The sequence below is a fragment of the Lissotriton vulgaris genome, chromosome 1_1, assembly GCF_964263255.1.
Source record: "Lissotriton vulgaris chromosome 1_1, aLisVul1.2, whole genome shotgun sequence".
In the NCBI taxonomy this organism is placed as follows: domain Eukaryota; kingdom Metazoa; phylum Chordata; class Amphibia; order Caudata; family Salamandridae; genus Lissotriton; species Lissotriton vulgaris.
The window spans coordinates 256,230,657-256,237,589 of NC_141685.1; the positions used below are offsets into that span (position 1 = coordinate 256,230,657).

At 43.6% G+C, this 6,933-nt stretch overlaps 2 non-coding genes across 2 annotated transcripts; both read left to right on the forward strand.

Moving 5' to 3' along the window:
* Positions 1 to 2,153: 2,153 nt before the first annotated feature.
* TRNAL-CAG (transfer RNA leucine (anticodon CAG)) lies at positions 2,154 to 2,236 on the forward strand. Its single transcript has one exon. It is a non-coding gene; the product is annotated as a tRNA-Leu (tRNA).
* A 789-nt stretch (positions 2,237 to 3,025) lies between these two features.
* Positions 3,026 to 3,096, forward strand: TRNAG-CCC (transfer RNA glycine (anticodon CCC)). Its single transcript has one exon. It is a non-coding gene; the product is annotated as a tRNA-Gly (tRNA).
* The last annotated feature ends 3,837 nt before the right edge of the window (positions 3,097 to 6,933 follow it).

Genomic DNA, 6,933 nt, shown 5'->3' on the forward strand with positions numbered 1-6,933 from the left:
CAGCCCCTGATTGGCAGCCTCATCGGAACCGAAGAGGTGTGATGCAAATCGATGCAGGACCTCACATCGCAGCCCTCGCTGCTTCTAACTGGAACTGACTCAAAGCCCTGCATCAAAGACATAAAGTACATTATCAGTGGGTCAAACCTGTCCCTGAATCCAGCCCCACTCCAATGTGGTCGACTGGAGCTTGTGACTGTGCCTCGGTCTGCCATGACCAGATATCCATAGTTGCCACTTACTTTGTGCTTGTAGGCACTATATTTACCTTACAACTTTGAAATTGTATTTCTCTGGTTCTACTGATAGGATTTGTGTCGTTTTGGGGTCAAATAATTTATTTAATGTTACTCTGTCTAAATTGGTGTGGGATTTTCCTTATGTTGTGTTCTCACTTTATTACTGTTTGTGTGCTGAATAAGTACTTTACACATTGCCTCTCAGTTAATCCTGGCTGCATTTGTGCCAAGCTACCCAGGGCGAGGCACATGTTAATTTAATAACTGTTTGTGGTTCACCCTAAAAAGGATTGTGGCTGTTGCTTGAGTACAGCTCATACCCCACTCAATTCCTCACATGATAAATTTACCTTTTTATATAAAAGTATTGTAAAGCACAGGTCAGGCTTAGGAGAAGGGTGAAGAGTGGTGGACTAATAAAGCATCATTATTTAGGGTATTCTCTGACAGTGATGAACATTCAGGATGTTTTAGTCCAAACATACCTTGTTAAATGTGAAACTAATGGCATGCAATGTTATGGAGGATAAAAGGGTTCAGTGAGGTGGAACATGAGCCATGGCTACAAAGCCTCTCTCAACCTATTATTTGTACATTTAGATGGTTCCATATTGTATTTCCTTCTGTAAATAACTCCTTTCACCTGCATACATTCAATAATTTTGACCAGATTTGCAGCACACCTGGAAAGCACACATACAGATGCAAGTAAATGATGCTATGAGCCTGGCTCAGAAGCCATCTCTCCTCCATGTGCCCCACAGGGTTGGAGCAGAGATGTGAGTCCCTCAGGATGGACAAACCTTTGTAGTTGGGAACCAGCCAGTATTTTACAAGCAATATTGGTATTTTCATCTCTAAAACAGCACACAAATTGGAACAAAATCCAATAAGTGGGAGATTGGTATGCCCAGATGTGGCCCTTCTAGCTCACTGTGCTATCGAAAGCAGTCTGCACCTCACAAAAGAGACCTAATAAGCCTGAAACCAGTCTTAGGTTCATTGTGCCTCTGTTAAGAGTGGCCCTGAAATGACCTGGCAGAGCTGTTCCTATATAGGCCAGACCATTTCCCTCATAGTGCTGACACAGTGAACAAAAAACATGCACCGGAGGTCTGCTTAAGTAATGGGAACTGACTCAAACTATATTTGTGGGGTGTTTTTAAGGACATCAGTGTGTTTTATTGTGATGAATCTCACTTTTTGAACCACTGCGTTGGTGCTTTGGCAGTTGCTCACCATTTATACATTACACATTTTACTTTAGTTCCTATAATAGCCTCCAAACTCTTTTCATTCGCAGGGCTATTTGGGGTAGGGGTCTTGCATCTGCCATGGAGGGCATCAGTTTTTGTCTGTTGGGCCCACGGGGAATGTGTGGTGGCGCGGCTGGCGTTAATCTTCCGAGACACACTTGATATGATGTGGGATGAACCTGCAAGGTTCAGTACCAGGTGTGTTTTCCTGATGCTTGTTGGCAAATCAGTTAGGTAGTCAGGTTTGGTCATATTTTGCTATCTGCCCTTGGATTGCCCTTTATCTTACCAATTGAGCATGCAATATAATTTTCCCCAAACCAAACCAGTGCAGTCTTCGTCACTTGCTTGCAAACTTTTACTTTGCATGCATTTATTCAGTATGTTCTGTGGGTTTGTGCCTGTCTATAGAATATCTGCAGTATGCAAGGTTGGACAGTTTACCTGATGTAAGTGGAACAAAGGCACTCTGAAATCACAGTAAGTCTCGATTTTTATTAAAATATCATGGTGAGGTATAGTTTGTAATAATGTCAACTTGGGCACTTGCATGCTTTTTCATTGTTCTGGTAAACAGTAGTGTTGAGCATTACTATTGGCCTGTACTCTTCGAATATACATAGTTTATGTATGTATTCTACTACAATGTTTCCCAGTCGTCAGGATGGCCGAGTGGTCTAAGGCGCTGCGTTCAGGTCGCAGTCTCCTCTGGAGGCGTGGGTTCGAATCCCACTTCTGACAGTATTTTTTTCTTGCTCAAGAAACATTGCCTTAATGCATATGGTACTTTTTAACCTGATATAATCTTCTTCAATGTGTGCTCCACCATTTATATTTCGTAGGTAATTTCAACGTTATATTCAAAGTAGAAACTCAAGCACAAGTAAGTAGACTTAATTTCTACATGTTTTCAAAAACAGTTCGAGAATATAGTTTTTATTGTATTTTAAGTCAGTATTTCAGATTTCAGGGCGGCAGTTGGAACGCCACGAGTGTGTGTTTTTACACTTACATACTAAACAAAACTTTTTGTTTCCTATCTCTCTTTGAAAGCGCGCCATTTCTCTCCCAGCTCGACTTTTCGTGACAGTTCTAACGTCCTCCACAAGGTGTCGCCCGCTTCAATGTTGGAAATTCCTTCTGCAGGTCAAGCCAGTAAAGTAAGTAAACATAATGCTGGGCATGGTCATTGCATATTATTATTTTTTTTTTTACTTTGATGAGCTTAGAAAGAGCAGCGTTTTTGCATTTCCGAAGTTGTGTGCACATATTTTAAGTTGCTTCTAAAGGTTTGGGGTGAAAGGGAGTGACGTAGAGGGCCGGGGGGAGAATGGGGGAGCAGAGAAGGGCACATGAGCCTGATCTGGGGGTCTATCCAGGATATATATATATTAGGGGAGGGGTCAGGATACAGTACACTGGTATTCTAATGATTTCTATATACATAAAGCACAATACATTGTAACCTATACCAGCATGGAGCTCAGTGACGTGGTGATATATATGTTACAGAAGAGGAGTTGTTCTACTGCGCCAGTAGTGTAGTGGTATCATGCAAGATTCCCATTCTTGCGACCCGGGTTCGATTCCCGGCTGGCGCACTTCTTTTTAAATATTTATTTATTTAGTAATTATCATTTTAATAGCTAGATTTCTGCTACTTATGTTTTGTGAAGCCGTAACCTCGTGTTTCTTATTCTGTGAAAATAGGGACGTGATCCGTTTGCTGCAGGTTTGACTCCTTGCAAATGTTAGCAGTTTCTAATGCAGCAGGTTGTGCTGTTCTAAAAAGAAGGCGCGAAATGGAAGTGCAGTAGTAGGAGAAATACAGCGGTGAGAAGGACGGAAATCCTGGTAACTAAAGAATTAGACACGGTGGTTTCATAGGAATATCGACTTAGAAAATGACTTTAGTTAAACAGAAAGAAAAACAAGTACTTGATATAATATAAACAAACGTATTGACAGCGGGCAGTATCTTTAACTGGTAGACAGAGATATATCAGAATAAATGGAAGATACAATAAGGTACGATTGTAAGCTCACAGCTGACACCAGGGCTTTAAGTGGGATGAAAAAACTGGGGGGGGGGGTCTCTCAAAGGGGTGTGGCCACTAATTAGGGGCGTGGCTTTTAAACACTTGCGCTAAAAATCTGTGTTTAGTATAGTGCGCCGTTCAACTTGTATTTTGCTGTTTCTGTCATTGCATCCAGATATGTGATAGAACAAGTAACATCATACCTACAACAATTAAGGACTATTGGCTTTGTCAATGGTTATTAGTTGCATAAGATAAATAAGCTGCAACTATATCTTGTTACATATAATATTGAAAAAGCTTCCAATTAAAGCCCTGGTGACCCTACCACAATGTTACTGCTCTTGTGTTTTAGAAAGAGAAGGGAAATCCAGAGAGAAAATGACTCTCTCTAAAGGATTTCCCTTCCCCAACAAAGCTCACCTGGCATGACGTCATACTGTAACTTCTTCATTAGTGAGAAGTGAGCAGTGTGGGCAGCGCACATCCATGTGCTTGTTGTCTCGAAACGGGTCTCTATCTGGCTGTTTTGCGCCCTGGCACTTTTTTCCGTACTGCAGTGACAGTAAACTGCAGTCTGGAAAAAAACGGACCGCCTGTGCCAGGGCTCAAAACAGAGCCCGATAGAGACCCGTTTCGAGGCCTCTTTTGAAAAACTCCCGGTGCTCAGACCCCTTGAGACCCGGCCCACTTAAAGCCCTGGCTGACCCTAAACCTAGGGGTTGCAGATCTACAAGGAAGTGCCGCAGCGCTGCAACGCAAGAACTTTGGCTGCTTCACGCTGCAGCACTTCCGAAGCACAGGAATGCAACATGGACCCGCATTGGCTGTCCCTTTCAAAATATAAGTTTAAATAAAATTAGAAAGTTGCAGATCATTTCTGAATCAGTCATGATGCAATGTAAAAACCTACCTCATATATGCAGTGTATGCTTTTTCTCCAGGAAAAAAACATGCATGGAATGGGTGTGCAATAAGAAAATGGGCCCCGAATATGCGGCTGATCTGTGCCAACCTAAGGGGCATATTTACGAGTTCTGGCGCAACTCTGCATATCAGCGACATACGCCAGAACAAATGTGTCACGCAAAACTCCCCTTGTGCCACGGCAGATGCGCCGCATTTACAATGCGGTGCGCCGTGGCACAAGGGTAGGCAGATGCGTGATGCATCTCGTGACGTAAGGGCGGCGCATCTCCAGCAATGCTCAGGGCCCCCCAATACTTTAACATGCTGTGTCAGTCCTTACGCCTGCTTCAAGCAGGCGTAAGGAATTGACATAGCAGCGTCGCGGAAGTGCCTGCGTGAAATCTTGTAGATTTCACGCAGGCACTTTTGCGAGGCGCACAGGCGCCGGAACGCCCACCCTGCGCCGGAACGCCCCCATTGTGGCGCTGGGCTTTATAACGTGTCGCATCTCCCTAGATGCGTCACGTTGTAAATGCCTCGCAGGGATGCGCCACGTTTACGCCGCTGTTGCGTCACGCAAGGCAGCGTAAACGTGGCGCAAGGGGCTTGTAAATCTGCCCCTAAGTATTTTAGGTCTGAATTTGCCCCGCTTGAGCCACCCTCGCTGCTTGCTGCTATTTTCATTTTGGATCCTTCAAGAGCGGAGAGAAGGGTAGGCTAGACCTGGACATAGCAGCTAATTGTTACTGTATAGCAGCTTCATTAAAAATAGACAACTTAGACTGCAGCCGTGCCTAATTCGAGTCTGTGGTTTCTGGTGCTAGGCACCAGCACTTAATAGTCAATACCAGAACTTATGACAGTATGCCACATGGTTGGCTGTATAGCTAATTTAGGAATGAGCAATACTTAACTTGAGCATGTCCTTTCTGGCGCTCAGCACTGGCACTTAATTCTTCGCACCAGAGCTTGTGACAGTCTCCCACATGGGGGCACTGTCTGCCAAATTTGGGTATAAGCACAACAGCAGCTGTTTGTTAATTTAAAATACACCAACAGTCACTGATACATGCCAACCAAGCCATTCTTATAGCTTTGGATGGTTAGTAGCTGTGTTGGGACTGTCACTGGCAGGGACAATATGAGGTGCAAGCTGCAGTGGCCTACTAGGAAAACAACAGTTATTTATTTGTTCAATATACAGTAAAAATAACTACTACCTGTAGCCCAAGCCATTAGTATTCGGGCATGGAATAGTCTGAACTGTCACACTTGTAGGAGTGTGATGGTTAGAAGCTATGTTGGGACTTTTAATTACAGAGCGGATAGGGGCGATAGGTATCTCAACCTGCAGTTGCCTCCTGACAAAGGCCCTGTCACTTTAAAAAAATATATATATTATGCACTGGAGTGAAGATGGTTTCCATAGCAACACACCTCTTGTTGTCCTTGGCCTGGCTCACCATGACTGCACTGGCTAGCTACTTAGAACAACCGCTGTAACTCAATCAGCTGTAGCGCCTCGTCCAGCATGATAGGAGCTAGCCTCGTAATGCGTGACCTAACAGTAATGTAGTGACCAGTAGTAAAATTCGTTACTCTGACCTTTGACGCGTGGTACTTGACAGGGCTGGTGCAGCCTACCTACCTTTCCTGGGGACTGGAATGTTTGCTAAACTTACTGAAATTTACTGGGACAGATGTTGGAAAAACTGGACTGCCCCGGCAAATCCAGGACACCTGACTAACTAAGCCACCAATCATAAATTAATGCAATGCAAACATTCCAACATTTAGGAACAGGCAAGAAGGAGCTTATAAAAAGAAATTGGGGGATTTGCATTTTCGTCACTATCCCATATGTATTTGGTAGCGTACAGAGAAAATGTTATATGCATTAATTATACCTTAATCTAAGCTATCGCTCACTCTACTGCCCTTGGAAGGATGAAAGGCTGCGGTGGTGTCAAGCTGGAGAGGTCTGGCATCTAGTAACCGGTGAAGTTACAAGTTAAATCCCAAATCACATGACCTCCCTCAATAAGACCTGGCAAAAGGATGAGTGGTTGGAGCTGGCACATGCTCGCTGGAAATTTGTCATCATGGGAGAGGCTCAGACATCCAAAAATGGATGGATTTAGAATCTGATTCTAGTACATGGAACCTCACGATAAGTATCCCCCAGGGTCTTCAGGTGCCTGTTAAAGTATACAGGAAACTGTAAGCCTGGAGGTAGCAGCATATGTTAGATCTGCCTGCTGTCTCAAGCCAAGAAAACAAATACAGAGCAACAAGCCATAAACTAGGCACGCATAAAATTGTCAAAATGTGTAAAAACAATCTTGATGTACGCTACGGCAACTGTGCACATAAAACTGAGGATATCAGTAAAAAATATTATCAATGACTGCCATGTTATAGGTACACGTAATAACAAACTCGTATCATTGCTGTCAGATCACCCAAGTTGACCTCCCCATTAACCCTTAG